Source organism: Sorex fumeus, unplaced genomic scaffold (genome assembly GCF_029834395.1).
Source record: "Sorex fumeus unplaced genomic scaffold, SorFum_2.1 ptg000129l, whole genome shotgun sequence".
NCBI classification, from domain to species: Eukaryota; Metazoa; Chordata; class Mammalia; order Eulipotyphla; family Soricidae; genus Sorex; species Sorex fumeus.
In genome coordinates, this window is record NW_026606186.1 from 8485740 (window position 1) to 8499814 (window position 14075).

General features: G+C 54.5%; 1 protein-coding gene across 1 annotated transcript in view; it reads right to left on the bottom strand.

The window, feature by feature from the left end:
- The window catches only part of MRRF (mitochondrial ribosome recycling factor), a 53174-nt gene that overhangs the window by 8731 nt on the left and 30368 nt on the right, over positions 1–14075 (bottom strand). The window lies entirely within an intron of this gene.

The window sequence follows — 14075 nt, forward strand, 5'->3', positions numbered from 1 at the left end:
AGGAACCAGCCTCCCGCTGGCCTCTTGCTCAGCAGGGAGGAACCTGGCTTGCCCCCTTACTCAGACAGTGGCAGGTGTCCACACTCCTGTGAAACACCCATGAGAGCACCCAGGGATGTGAGCTGAGGGAGTAAGCACTCAGACCAGGCAGAGTCATCAAGCCCGGGCCACACCACTCCCTAGATGGAGGACTGACCTCCTCTCCCCAGAGTCACTGCCACTCCCTAGATGGAGGACTGACTTTGTCCCCTCAAAGTCACCATTCATCTAAGGGGAGTGTCAGCACCGATCTTTTTGGGTGCAGCATCTCGATAGTCTGAGATGCTGCATTAAGATGCTTAGTACTGAACATCCTGACCCCGCGCCAGACTGTCTTCACCAGTGTACCTCGGAAGGGTATGGGTCGTTTCCATCCCCACTCCAAACAGAACCCTGGCAGCCGGAAACCTCCAGAACCCAACTGTTTGGGAGAGCTGAGAACTGAGAGCTCAAGGCCACTCTCCACACGCTCGGACAAGCCTCACCCATGAAGGAACCTGCAGAAAAAACCCAGGTATGCAGGACCCGTGACTGAGATCTCCACGCTCGCTCAGAATGGGCCTGGGCCTCCTCCCCCCAGCTCCTTGGTCTTCCAGTAGCTTTCCGGTGCCATATAATCTCATCCAGGGCAAAGATCCAGAGACTATGAAATAAAGCTCCCGGAAGAGAGCAACACAGAACGTTCTAGAGCATGCAGCTGCAAATGCGGCTGCACAATCTCTCGTTCTCTAGCTCACTGATGTACCAAAAGTGGCACACGTTTGTTTGGTTTTAACATATGTGTTTGTAATATCTTATGTAAGAGCTTAGATGGCTCCAGGATGAAATTCAACAATTTTATGGTGGTGGGAAGGTGCACAGTGGTGGGATTGGTGTTTGAATATTATCTGTAATGAACTATTGTGAACAACTTTATAAAAATGAAATATATTTTTAAAAAAATGCTGAGTGCTGATCCTGGAGTCTGGGAAGGGCTCAGTAACAGGAAGTCACCATCATCTTTTCTTTATCTATCCCACTGACCCTTTCTCTCCCACTAAAGCAAGCCGATGCCTGATGCTGCTGCAGGAATACGGCGACCACAGCTGTGAGTACTGAGCTCGGTCGGCAGCCTCTCTCCGTCCTTATGGAGCTTGACCAGGGAGCCATGAGACATGCTGAGGGGGCGGGAGAAATGGGGGAACAGCATGCTGTGGGAAGGGCAGAGAAGTGCAAGGTGCCAGGGGAACATGGGGGCAGCTGAGCCAACCTCCTGGGGTCTGTCCGAGCGTGGGGAGGGACAGTAAGGGAGACTTCCGGAGAAACCACACTGAGGTGTTGGGTATCATTACTCGTCGGACGAATTCACTAGCATGGCTGTGTAACTTGCTTTAGCCAAAAATAAAAAAGGGGGGGAGGGAGCAGAAAGAGCCAAGAGGGTGTCCCTTCAAGGCTGAGGTGTCCAGAGCCAGTGATTGCTATGTGTCCCAAGCTGAGGGGGCATGTCCATCAGCTGGGGCTGCCGTAAGCGTCTGAGGACCATGTCCACCAGGCAGCGTGAGAATGCAGAGAGGGGTGTTCTTTGAGGGGGGTCTGTCCCCGTGCAGCTGACCTGGCCTCCCGGGCACACTGGCACAGAAGAGTGAGGGGAGGGCAGGGGGCACAGGAAGTGGCAGAGACCAGGTTTCATCTGAGGAACTGACCCGGGCACAGGTGACAAAGAAGCGGGTGGAAGACGAGATGAGAAAGCCCCATCTGGTAAGGCCAGGGACACCTTCTGCAGCAAAGAGAACAAGACCCAGAGGTGCTTGTGTGGGATCTAACACCGAACCAAACTGGGGCTGACTGGTTTCAAGAGCCCGTGAGCCACATTCCTCCGGTTCTGGGGTCCTCAAACAGCTGCCGTGGACACATGCTCCCTCACTCCCAAATCAACGATCCTCAAACACTAATACCTGAGAGGATGGAGCGATAGCACAGCAGGTAGGGCGTTTGCTCCTCTACACGCGGCCGATCTGGGTTCACCAGGAATGATTCCTGAGTGCAGAGCCAGGAGTAACCCTGTGCATTGCCGGGTGTGACCCAAAAAGCAGAACAACAACAACAAAAAAAAAACCACGAATACCTGCTCAGAAAGGGTGCCCGGAGTTCTGGGGCTGCATCTCCCGGGGCACAGTGATGGAAAGTGTGAAAAGACCGAATGGCACCAGGCCGGGTCACAGTCCAGCAGGTAGGGCACTTGCCTTGCACACAACCCACCTGGCTTGGCTTCTCTGGCACCCCAGATGGTCTCCCGAGCCCTGTCAGAAGTGAGCCCTGAGCACAGCTGGGAGAGGCCCCCAAACAGAAACAAAAGCAAGAGGCCTAATGGCATCTCACTGGTTTTTCATCCCTCACAGGAAGAGAACTTTAAGAACAGCTAAGCTCCAGAGGGTGACTGTGTAGGAAAGAAATCCTACTGGAACTGACCCACCCGGAGGGCACTTCCAAAATGAACGTACACAGAATACTCCCGCTAGCAAGCCCGTTTGTGTGAGCACCCGAAGAGTCAACCATACCCCACTCCCACCATCACAGCCACCCCTGGAACTGGATCCTGACAGGTCCATGGTCCAGCGAGGAAACCGCCAGAGAGGACAGAGACCAGCCGACCACTCAAGACATGAGCTGTGTCCTGAGTGACAGAGCTGGCCCCTATCCTTCGTGGCCCGGAATCCTTCCACTAACCCACGTTGCCCACCCCTCACAATCAACTTCAAATAAATCACCCACTGCTGCCATAACTTGTGCTCCCAGGCCGAGAGCTTTTCAAAGTCAGCGATCTGAATTTCGGGACTGAAAAGGACAAAACCACCATGTCAGGAGTTTAGGGATTTGGGTCAGATCTTGTTACTTTTATGGTTTTTAATGCATTGAACAAAAATCATGCTGACATGTTTAGGTCTCTTTTTTGTTCTGCCAAAGCACATGTCAGTATAGGGAAGGAACAGGAACATTAAAACTTGATCCACTGATTCCAAAAACTTAATCCTGTTGAAATACTAGGAGGGGCAGAAAATAACAAAGCCTGAGTCTGTAGGAAACTTCTTAAACTTCTCTCACAAGAAGTTTTGCAATCTTAGACTTCATATGTAATTGGGATTAGGTATCCTACTGTTTAGATAAACTTTAGGAAAATTAAAATTTTTTTTTATCAGGCCAACTTCTAAAATTTTACCAGTGGTGGCAGGGAAGGGGGGACCAAATAGCCTAAAACATAAAATAGGACTCAAAAATATTAAGAGTAAACATAGTAATTACATATGTAGCTTGACCTTAGTAAAACGTGCTGTTTTTAATGTAAACGTGACATCAATATTTACACCAGCTTTCATAGGGGATAGTATGCAACTCTTGAATTCACAAAAATCTTTTTAGGTTCAAGACGTAAACACAGGGGCTGGAGGTATAGCACAGCGGGTAGGGTGTTTGCCTTGCACGTGACCGACTGGGGTTCGATTCCCAGCATCCCAGATGGTTCCCCCCACCACCTCCACCCCCGAGCACCGCCAGGTGTGATTCCTCAGTGCAGAGCCAGGAGTAACCCCTGAGCATTGCCGGGTGTGACACACACACACAAAAGATATAAACACAGACGGTAATTCTAAGGAAAAGGTAAGAAAGCACAGTGAGGAGGGTACCGGAAGGGCTGTGAGGAAGAGAGGCAGGAGGGCTGATCTGGGTGCAGAGCTGACAGATGTCTCACAGACAAGGTCATACGAAAAAACACAGCAAGGAAGGCATCTGCCATGCGCAGGGCCACGGTCAGCTCATTGACTGGCATCATACAGTCCCCCGGCACCGCCAGGAATGATCCCTGAGCACCAGAGCCAAGTATAAGCTCTGAGCACAGCAAGGTGTGGCCCCAAACCAAATGATAGACAGGAAAGATCAGAAAGTAATTGAGGGCGTGGAAAGTCAAGACAGCGTGATTTGACTGTGCCACAGACCGGACTATCCTGGGGTATCACTTCACTTGTATCACTTGTTATCCCGTTGCTCACTGATTTGCTCGAGTGGGTGCCAGTAACATCTCCATGTGTCCCTGTCGCATGGTAGTATAGCCCAGAAACACGAAGTGAGGACCGTTATTGTTACTGTTTTTGGCATATGGAATACACCACGGGGAGCTTGCCAGGCTCTGCTGTGCTGGTGGGATACTCTCGGTAGGTTGCCAGGCTCTCCGAGAGGGACAGAGGAATTGAACTCGGGTCGGCCGCATGCAAGGCAAACGCCCTATCCGCTGTGCTATCGCTCCAGTGACTTAATCTCTGAGCCACACTCTCTTCACCTCTGCTACGGAGCTCGGCGGTCCAGCACTCGCCTCACCTGTGTGAGGTCCTGGGCTTGGTCCCCAGCAGCACACAGCACCTCATGGGGTCAAGAGGAGAGAAGCAGCCCCAACGCACAGCCAAGTCCCCAGGGAGAGCCCCGCGCGGATGGTAGCCTCGAATCAATGATCGCGCTCATGAGTGTTTTAATCAAATACACTTAATTACTTCCTCATGGAACAATGAGGGCACATCTGTTTTAGGAAAGAAGCATACTATACTATGGAAATATTTTCATTCCTTTCCGAGCCAGTGATTAATACATCCGATCACCCCCTTCTCGCACTCACGGGGTTCTGGGAGAATGCACCAGCTTGGATTCCAGGGTTCGGCCTCAGCTGGTTCTGCCCTTGGCATGCATCTGCTCTCCAGGCGCCAAGCGAGAGTCTCGTGATCCGCCCAGACCCCCGGCGAGGTCGAGGTGCCCGAAGAAGAGGCAGGCCAGGTGCAGCTCCCCGGCGGCTGAGTCCCCCGCTGCTCAGAAGGGGCAGGCACATGGAGCAGCAAGGAGAAAGCACAGCTTGGCCAGCCGGGAAGGGTGCAGGGTGGAGGGTGGAGGGTGTGGGAGGCGCAAGGTGATGGTGGGAGCCAGGTGCTTAGAACAGGAGGCCACAGCGGCCCCTGAGGGCCAACTCTGCTTGCACTTTCCACATCCTTCAGCCACAAAGTCCTGGCTTCAAGGAAAACGAAGTAGAGTCACCAGTTATAGCATAGATTTAAAAAAAAATTTTTTTAAAGTTTTTTAAGTGCTTTTCCAGGGCTGGAGCGATAGAACAGCAGGGAGGGTGTTTCCTTGCATGCAGCCAACCTGGGTTCGACTCCCAGCGTCCCATAGGGTCCCCCGAGCACCGTCAGGAGTAATTCCTGAGTGCATGAGCCAGGAGGAACCCCTGAGCATTGCTGGGTGTGACCCAAAAAGCAAAAAAAAAAAAAAAAAAAAACCCACACACACAAAAAAATAATCCTGGAGGTGAGGATGCACCTTCCGTTCGAGGAGGAAGGGCAAGCAAAGCAAGGAGGGCTGGCAGGCACGTTCCCCTGAAGTCCGGCTCCTGCCCGCTCCTTTCCCTCTGCACCCCACTTCTCGCTGCCGGAGTTGACCAGCCATCCAAGCACCCACATCTTCCTCTCCTGAACAGAGAAACTACAGCGACGCGCACGCCAGCACCCACCCTTCAGTGACTATGAGTGCGGAGGGAGGAACTAGGGACACGGGACAAAACCTGGCGGAGAGCAAACCCCAGGAGGTGAGACGGCATCTGCCAGCCTGGCCACCCGGGGAGCAACTTCACCCAGTCTCTACCTCCAGAGATGATGGCGCACAATCTGCATTTCCGCCAGGGGTCGGGAGACCCAACTCATCACTTAGCAACCCGCACTGCTGTCTGAGACCCTTTGAAGTGCTCTTCTTCTGGCATTCGCCCCCCTCTAAACCGAATTGTCATTTCCTCTGACAGTGACTTACCGGGCACCTCGCAGCCGGTAACCCTCATGCCAGACGCTAGAGTTAAGAAGACGGGCTGGGGCCTGAGACATGGCAGAGCGGGGCGGTGCATGGCAAGCCCCCTCCCCACCGTGCTGTCGTCTCTCCAGCCCCTCAATGTGTAGATCTTACTAGGACCTGGAGGAGGGAGCCCTGATCCACAGCCGCTGTGCTCAGGGTCCACTCCGGGGGGTCTCCTGTCACACGTCCCTCCGGCCCCCTCACGAGCTCGCTGGGGTGAGGCCTTCCCCTGATGCTGCTGCCGTCCTTCTCCTGCTGGCGGTACTCACATGCAAGCTCTCCTGAGGTGGACCTTGGGGTTCCAGGGGGGTCACTTCCATGCTCACTGAAGTGGGGTGGGTGGGTGGGCACTTCCTGGCTACGGCTACACACTGCAGGATCACAATGGGACAGAGAAGGCCCAGCCGCCAGAACTGTGGGAGCAGCCTTGGGCACTGAGTTCACAGCTTCGAGCTGGCAAAGCAGAAACTTTTTTTTTTAAAAACGTAGGAGTACTGCTATTTGTTCAGCCACTGATTAAGCTGACTGAATGAGGCATGAACCCCACATTACTTTTTCGAATTTTGCTTTATTGTATCACCATGAGAGTTACAAAACTTTCATGTTTGAGATTCAGCCATACAATGATGGAACACCCACCCCTCCACCAGTGCACATTTTCCACCACCCACACCCAGTCCTCACCCTGCCTCTATGGCAGACAATTTCCCCAATACTCTCTAATTTGGGGCATTATGTTTTGCTCAAATTTTCCCACCACTGTTCAAGCCTACCAAAGCAGAAACTTTCAGACCCTGAGTCACCCCCACAACCCTCCACCTCCAAAGCTACATTTCCCAAGAGTACCCCATAGACTCTTTTCTGGAACAATCTGGATGTCCACGAACACGGGAACGAGGCTGGAGAAATGCGAGCGGTCGGGCTGGGCTTTGGGGTGACGCCCAGTGATGAACCACATCGAAGCACAGCACAAAAGTCGACCCCCAGCCTCTAGCGGGCAGACCTCGGAGCAGCTTCTCGAGGGGCGATGAAGGCAGCAGACCCTTCCGCTGGGGTCAGAGAGCCCCCCCCCCCCCACGAGAAGGGTTTGGGCCAAGCTGGAAGGGTCACACTTTATTGACACAAACCCCACCAGGCAAGCCTTCTGGTCACATCCTGCAGGGGGGCCTTCCTGCCGACACTCCCAAGCACATTCCCGCGAACAATGCACAGAGGGCATGCCCCCCAGGCAGTCCGCCCAGTAGTGCCCCCCTAGTGAAAGGAGACTTCCTAGCATTCCAGCGGGAGTGGGACGCATGTTCCAAACTCTCCAGCAGGTGCGGGTAAGAGGAAGCCGCTCGGGCCTTGGGGGAGAAAGGCAGAAAGGGCCGGCCACGCTCTCCGCTTCAGAGCGGCCTTGAACAGGTAGCCAGCACCTGCTTCTCCTTCCTCCCTGTCCTTCCTGCTTGGGTGCCGCCATGTCCCCAAGTTGTACAGGTGCCCTGAAGTGTGAGTGCTGACCTGTGGGGTTCACAGATCACCTCTGACTGTGGGGGGTGCCTGTGACTGGCCCCCGAACCTCCCTCTACCGCTGAGTCACATCCCTGAGCCCCAGACATACGTTTGGAAGGGGGCTCCTAGGCAGTGACCAGGAGGCCCGAGCCCCTCCCAGACATGATACTGGGCAGTTCAGTGCAAGGGCTTGAGGATGCAGTACTGCCTGGGCGCTGTGGTCACATGGATGACCCAGTTCACCCCAGTGATGCTTGGGGTCCTCGGGGCACTGCTTGGGGGCTCCAGAGCCCGCAGTGCTACACCTATCCATGTTCAGAGGTCTCTAGGGCTGTACCCAGCGATGCTCCAGGAGCCCAGGGTGGCGGTAGGCAGGGCCTGAGTCCCGGTCCCTGCACTAGCTGTCCAGATCCGAACAAGCTGCTGTGGCTTCTCACCAGGAAGGCCGGGGTTCTAGGATCCTCACTGCCCGATTCACCTACAAGCGGTCATTCAAATTTCCACTCCGAGAAACGCCACCGTTTGTGTAAGAAAGAGAAGGTGGGGCTGGGGATGTCGCTCAGGGCACATGGCCCAGCTGATGTGAGAAGCCCCGGCCACCCTTCCCGGCCCCATGAAAGCAAGAAGGATGAACTACAAAGCAAGAATGCACGGATGCGGGCAGAGCAAGAACTGAATGCGAGGATAGGGCGCATGGCCAGGGTCAGCCCCTCTGAGAGGCTGCGCAGGGAGGCTGCCCTGAGATTCCTGCCCTGGCGACAGAGTCCCGGACTTGGGCTAGATAAGGGGAGGCAAGCAGTGACGGGGTGAGGGACCCGCAGGATGCAGTCACTGGGATGCTGGTGGAGGGAGGTGGATGCTGAGGGTGGGAGTGGGGCTGCAAGTTTTACATATGAAATTACCAGGAATAGTCTAGTACCCCACACTGCTGAAAATAAAACTCAGTAAGAAATAATGGTCGGGGCTGGAGCGATAGCACAGCAGGCAGGGCGCTTGGCTTGCATGTGGCCGACCCAGGTTTGATTCCCAGCATCCCATAGGGTCCCCTGAGCACCGCCAGGAGTAATTCCTAAGTGAAGAGCCAGGAGCAACCCCTGTGCATCACCAGGTGTGACCCAAAAAGAAAAAAAAAATGGTGGTAAAGATCTTTAGAAAGAAGGGAGAAGAATCGGATGAAGGGAGGCCGTGTCCTGCTCTGGCAGCCAGGGGGACAGCTGCGCCTCCAGGGACTGGTCTGTCACACACATCCCTGCCAGCTCCTGGTGGCTCCTGGGCACCCCCCTCCTCTCAGCGCTGGCCTGCAATCAGCCGAGACACATGCCCTGCTTTACTGTCTGCTGGTGGGCACTGCCCAAGGCGGGGGGCCGCTGGCCCTGGAGGAAATGTCTCTGTTTGTGTATCCTGACCAGACTTCCTCCACTGCTGGGTGCATGGTCCCCCTCTCCCCCGTCCCCACCCCTGACCCCACAGCCCGGCAGCCTGTCTCCCGTCCGCAGGGCAGGGGCACTCACAGGGAGGCCCGACAGCCTGAAGGAATCACACGGGCCTTCAGGAAGATGTGGAGCGCCAGCCACCTCTGTGGCCACCGATCAAAGGGCATGGGTGAGGAGAACAGGCCAGCTGCCCCTCCGCCTCCAAGCTGGGGGACCAAGCACAGCTCTCCTCGCTTGAAGCAGCAGGCTCTCGAAAGCATCTAGAACAGTCTCTGAGGTCGGGCTGCTGTAGCATGAGGCCCAGAGCTGGTACTACTGAGCTCCAGGGCCTGAGGAATTTTACTTGGCTCCCTTGGTTTTCCCATGAACCAATGTGTGTGACACTATGAACTCAGCGGGACTGCTGGAAGGGCTAAAAGCATTACTGAGTTGGCACATGGTGATGCACTCAATAAACATTATCTGTTATCATTTCCGCTGCTGTCTCATAGAGGGAAGCGAAAAAAGAAATTTTCGTGCTGGGGAGAACTCAGCAAGCTGGAGTATATGTTGTGTGAGGGAGGCACAAGTTCCAAACCCAGAACCACCAGGAGCAACCCCCAATAAGGAGCTGGAAGGAGGGAAGCAGCACCCAACACACACACACACACACACATACACCCCCCACAGTAGCACATAAGCACACTTGGTATGACTTGAACACACACACAATGCACGCACAGAGTAGAAGAGGTATGACCTGAAAACACACACACACACACACACACACACACACACACATACACGTGAAGCAACCAGGCACACTGAATATGATCCAAACACTAATCCACACACACACACACACACACACACACACACACACACACACATATAATTTTATTTTGAGGCCACACCCAGCATGCTTACTTCTGTACTCCTGACTCTGTGCTCAGGGATCACTCCTGACAGACTTAGGGAACCATATGTGGTGCTGGGGAGCAAACCCAGGTCAGTTAAATGTACAAAGTAAGTACACTACCCACTGTACTATCACTCCAGTCCATATATATGTTGGGAGAGAGAGAGAGAGAGAGATAAAGGGGATGAGAGAGAGACACAAAGAGGCTGAGAGATAAAAGGGGTGGGAGAGACAGAGAGGAAGAAAGAGAGAGAGACAGAGGGGGGTGGAGGAGAGGGAGAGACCTAATCTTTCCTGATCGCTTTTCACGTTTGTGTCCAGAATAAACAAGAGAGGGCAGTGAGTGGTTGACCTCTGCACAGGCAGGCACCTGCCTATCTTTCGAGCTGTCCACGGGGCATAGCGGGCAGGGCCTTTGCCTTGCATGCCACCCACCTGGGTTTCATTCCCAGTACCCTATACGGTGCCTCAAGCCCGCCAGAAGTGATCCCTGAGCACAGAGCCAGACAGGAGTAAGCCCTGAGCACCACCCGGTGTGCCCCCCCCACCCCCCAAAAAAAGAAAAGATAAAGCTATTGATGATGTGAGGAATAAAACAGGACAGTCTTTTTCTTTTTCTTTTTTTTTTTTTTTTTGCTGTTTGGGTCTCACCCGGCGATGCTCAGGGGTTACTCCTGGCTCACGCACTCAGGACTCACTCCTGGCAGTGCTCGGGGGACCAGATGGGATGCTGGGAATCAAACCCAGGTCGGCCACGTGCAAGGCAAACGCCCTCCCCGCTGTGCTATTGCTCCAGCCCAAACAGGACAGTCTTACAGAGGCGCAGTTCAGTGTCTACAAGCCCAGGCTCTCGTGCAGACGGCCTCGTGCCTGCCCTTATTAAAGCGCTTTGGCCCTGGACACAAATAAGGCCGTTCCCGTGTGGCTCAGTTTCTTCATCTACAATAAAAGGGAAAGGCTGGCATGAATGCTTGGGGAATCCTGGGTGGCCACACAGTCCTGGGAGCAGCCGCAGACTGAGCGCTTCTGACCCTCGGGTCCCTGACTTCTGAGTGCACTGCCCTACCTGCTACCTACTGGGCCCGGCTCCAGGGCCACAGAACAGAGTGAAGACCCCAACGGGTGAAAGGCCCCTTGCCGCACCCGAGAGAAGGAGAAGGAGCGGAGGGAGGGGAACAGAGTGTGACAGGGAGAGAAGGGATCCCGTCTTATCCCTGATGGAGGGACCTGAGAGACCTGGGCCCCCAGGCCACCTGCTCTCCCCCCCCCCAATGCACCGACACCTCTTTATCCGTAGAGCCCTTTCTGGGCGCCAGGCTCTCAGCTCATGCTCACTTCACGCCTGGGCCCAGCCAATCCTCACCGCACGCAGATAACACGAGTGGGATTTTTACCTGCATTTTACCCAAAGAAAAGGGAGGTTCCGGCAGATCAAGCAACTGGGCCAAGGCCACGCCACGAGCTCGTGGGAGACCTGGGATGTGTGCCCAGCCCCGTCTGCCTTGATTTCCAGACCTCCCCGGGAACCAAGGCTGCCCAACAGACCTGAGTGGCTCCTGTTACCGTGAGGATGGGGAGAATCGCTTTCAAGCAACTGCAAAGAGCGCGGGCTGGGGGCTGGAGTGATAGCCCAGCAGATAGGGCATTTGCCTTGCACGCGGCTGACCTGGGTTCGATTCCCAACATCCCATATGGTCCCCCAAGAATGCCAGGAGTAATTCCTGAGTGCAGAGCCAGGAGTGACCCCTGAGCATTGCCGGGTGTGACCTAAAAAGAAAAAAAAAAAAGAGTGCAGGCTGCTGGGTGTCCAGTCATCGCCTTCCTCCAGCTCTGCTACGAGCCAAGTGCTGTGGGGACGCGTGAGGAAGGGGATCTCCCGAGGCCAGAAGGGCACAGGGCTGACCCATGGCAGCCAAATGCAAGGTCCAGTGAAAAGGTGGGCGAGGGCAAGGCCGTGGAAGAAAAGGGCCTTTCTTCATGGGGCGGCCTCTGGAGAGGGCAGAGGAGCGACTCTCTGCTCACCCGTACTCCTCTCCTGATTCCTGCTTCTACTTCCAGGGCTGTTTTAGTCAGAACCTCTGGGCCTGGGAGGGAGCCCCTGAGCTGCAAGCCCGCTGAGCGGGGGCTTGAGGTGCAGGATAAAGGGCCTGTGGAAGCAGCCAGGGGAGAAAGAGGGGCGCTAGGGGAAGGGCTGGAACAGAGACCCGGCACCCAGACCAGCTGGCACTGCCCCAGGCCAACCAGGGGCAAGGCTGCGAGACTGTCTGCCAGCCAGGGCGCTGATGATCTGCGTGGGGCGCGGGTGGGGGGGGGGGGTGCGAGGGGAGCATGGAGGAAGAGGGGATTACCTCTCTTTCCTGAAACTGCATTGTCCACAGGTGGAGGACACGGAAGCTGGGAGGGGGAAGCTTCAGGCAGCGGCCCCTGGAACAACTCGACAGCATAACAGGAACACAGGATCTCGGGGCTGGAGCCACAGCACAGTGGGTAGGACACTCGCCCTGCACGCGCCCCCCCCCCCCCGTTCCATCCCCCGCACCCCACCGGGAGTCCTCCCCGAGTGCTGGGCCAGGAGTAAACCCTGAGCACAGCTGGATGTGGCCCCAAAGCAAAACGGAGCAAGAGCACGGGCTGTGGAGGCAGACACACAGGCAGAGAGCAGCAGCTCCTTGGCTTCCTCCCCACAACCCAGAACTGTAACTTAAGATTTCCCACCCTTCGGGTTCCTCACCTGCTTCAGACCCCTCACGGGAGCCCTTCTTGGCAGCCACTAAAATATCGAGACAACAGTGAAAAGATGTACACATGATTTTTTTTTTTTGGAGGGGGCGGTCTTTTTGGGTCACACCCAGTGATGCTCAAGGGCTACTCCTGGCTCATGCACTCAGAAATTACTCCTGGCTGCGCTCGGGGGGGACCATATGGGATGCTGGGAATCAAACCCGGGTTGGCCACATGCAAGGCAAATGCCCTACCCGCTGGGCTATCGCTCCAGCCGCACATCTTAATAATCTTAAGATATTAATAAGATTAAAAATAGAAGTAAGTTTGGGGACTCAGCTACTCGACACCTGTGGAGCATTGCGAGAACAACTGGGGAGCACCTGGGATTGAGGACGGAGCCCCTGAAGACGTGGCCCCGCCAGGATGAGCGGTAGGCGACCCCTGCCCCAGAGCTGCCCCTTTTGATGTCCCAGCAGCGGCCCCTCTCCTCTCCGTTGCTCTCACTCATCCAGTAGCCAGCTGTGGCAACCAGTCAGCTTGGTGGCGCCAGGGACGACTGAACAAACAGGACCCCCGACCCAAAAGGAATGACAAACTGCAATATCCTAGGGGCTTTTTGCAAGTGTGTGCTGAATAACCCCCATGGAAAGTTCGTCCCGGTTTCTCAAGGTTGTAAACAGGGAACCTTTTTACAACCAGACTCTGCTTGCAATAAACTGTGTCTTCTCCCCGCAGAGGCTCCTGTAGCGTGTCTTGTCTTTTTCTTTTTCTTTTCTTTTTTTTCGTTTTGGGTCATACCCGGTAATGCAAAGGGATTACTCCTAACTCTGCACTGAGGAATTACTCCTGGCAGTGCTCAGGGGACCATGTGGGATGCTGGGGATCAAATCTGGGCTGGCTGCATGCAAGGCAAACATCCTACCTGCTGTGCTACCGCTCCAGCCCCTCTTGTCTTTTCTTTGGGCTCCGCGTGCTCACTCTCCCTCAAAGGGCTGTCCCCCACCCCTGCTATGGTGTGCAATGGGCAGAGAGAGGTGGGCTCCCATGGCCAGCTCCCTAGCTGGTACCATGGCCCCAGCATGTCGAAGCAACAAACACTAGTTATATAGAACATATATTCTCATACAGAGGTTTGTATGTGCATCTTTAGTTTTGTTTGGGGGGAAGGATACACCCAACTGTGATGCGACCATATGGGATAGAACCCAGGTTGACTGCACGTAAGGCAAGCGCCCTACCCTCTGTACTATCTTTCTGGCCCTATGCATAAAAGATGTTCATTTTTTTAAATCTGGAAGGTCATATATTGAATTTACTGAGTTTTTCTGAGATTACCTGGAGAGTAGTAAAATAACTTTTTCTTTTCTGTTGGATTTATTTATTTGATTTTTGAGCCATACCCAGTGGATCTCAGGGGTTACTACTGGCTCTGTGCTCTGGGATCACTCCTGGCAGTGCTTAGGGGGGCCAAATGGGATGCTGGGAATAAAACCTGGGCCAGCCGCATGTACAGCAAGCACCCTACCCAGCATACGATCTCTCTGGCCCCTTTCTGTAGAACTTAAACACTTGTAATAAGTATCAATTATTTTTACAATTTAAAAAAGAGAAAGACGATGGGGCTGGAGAGATAGTAC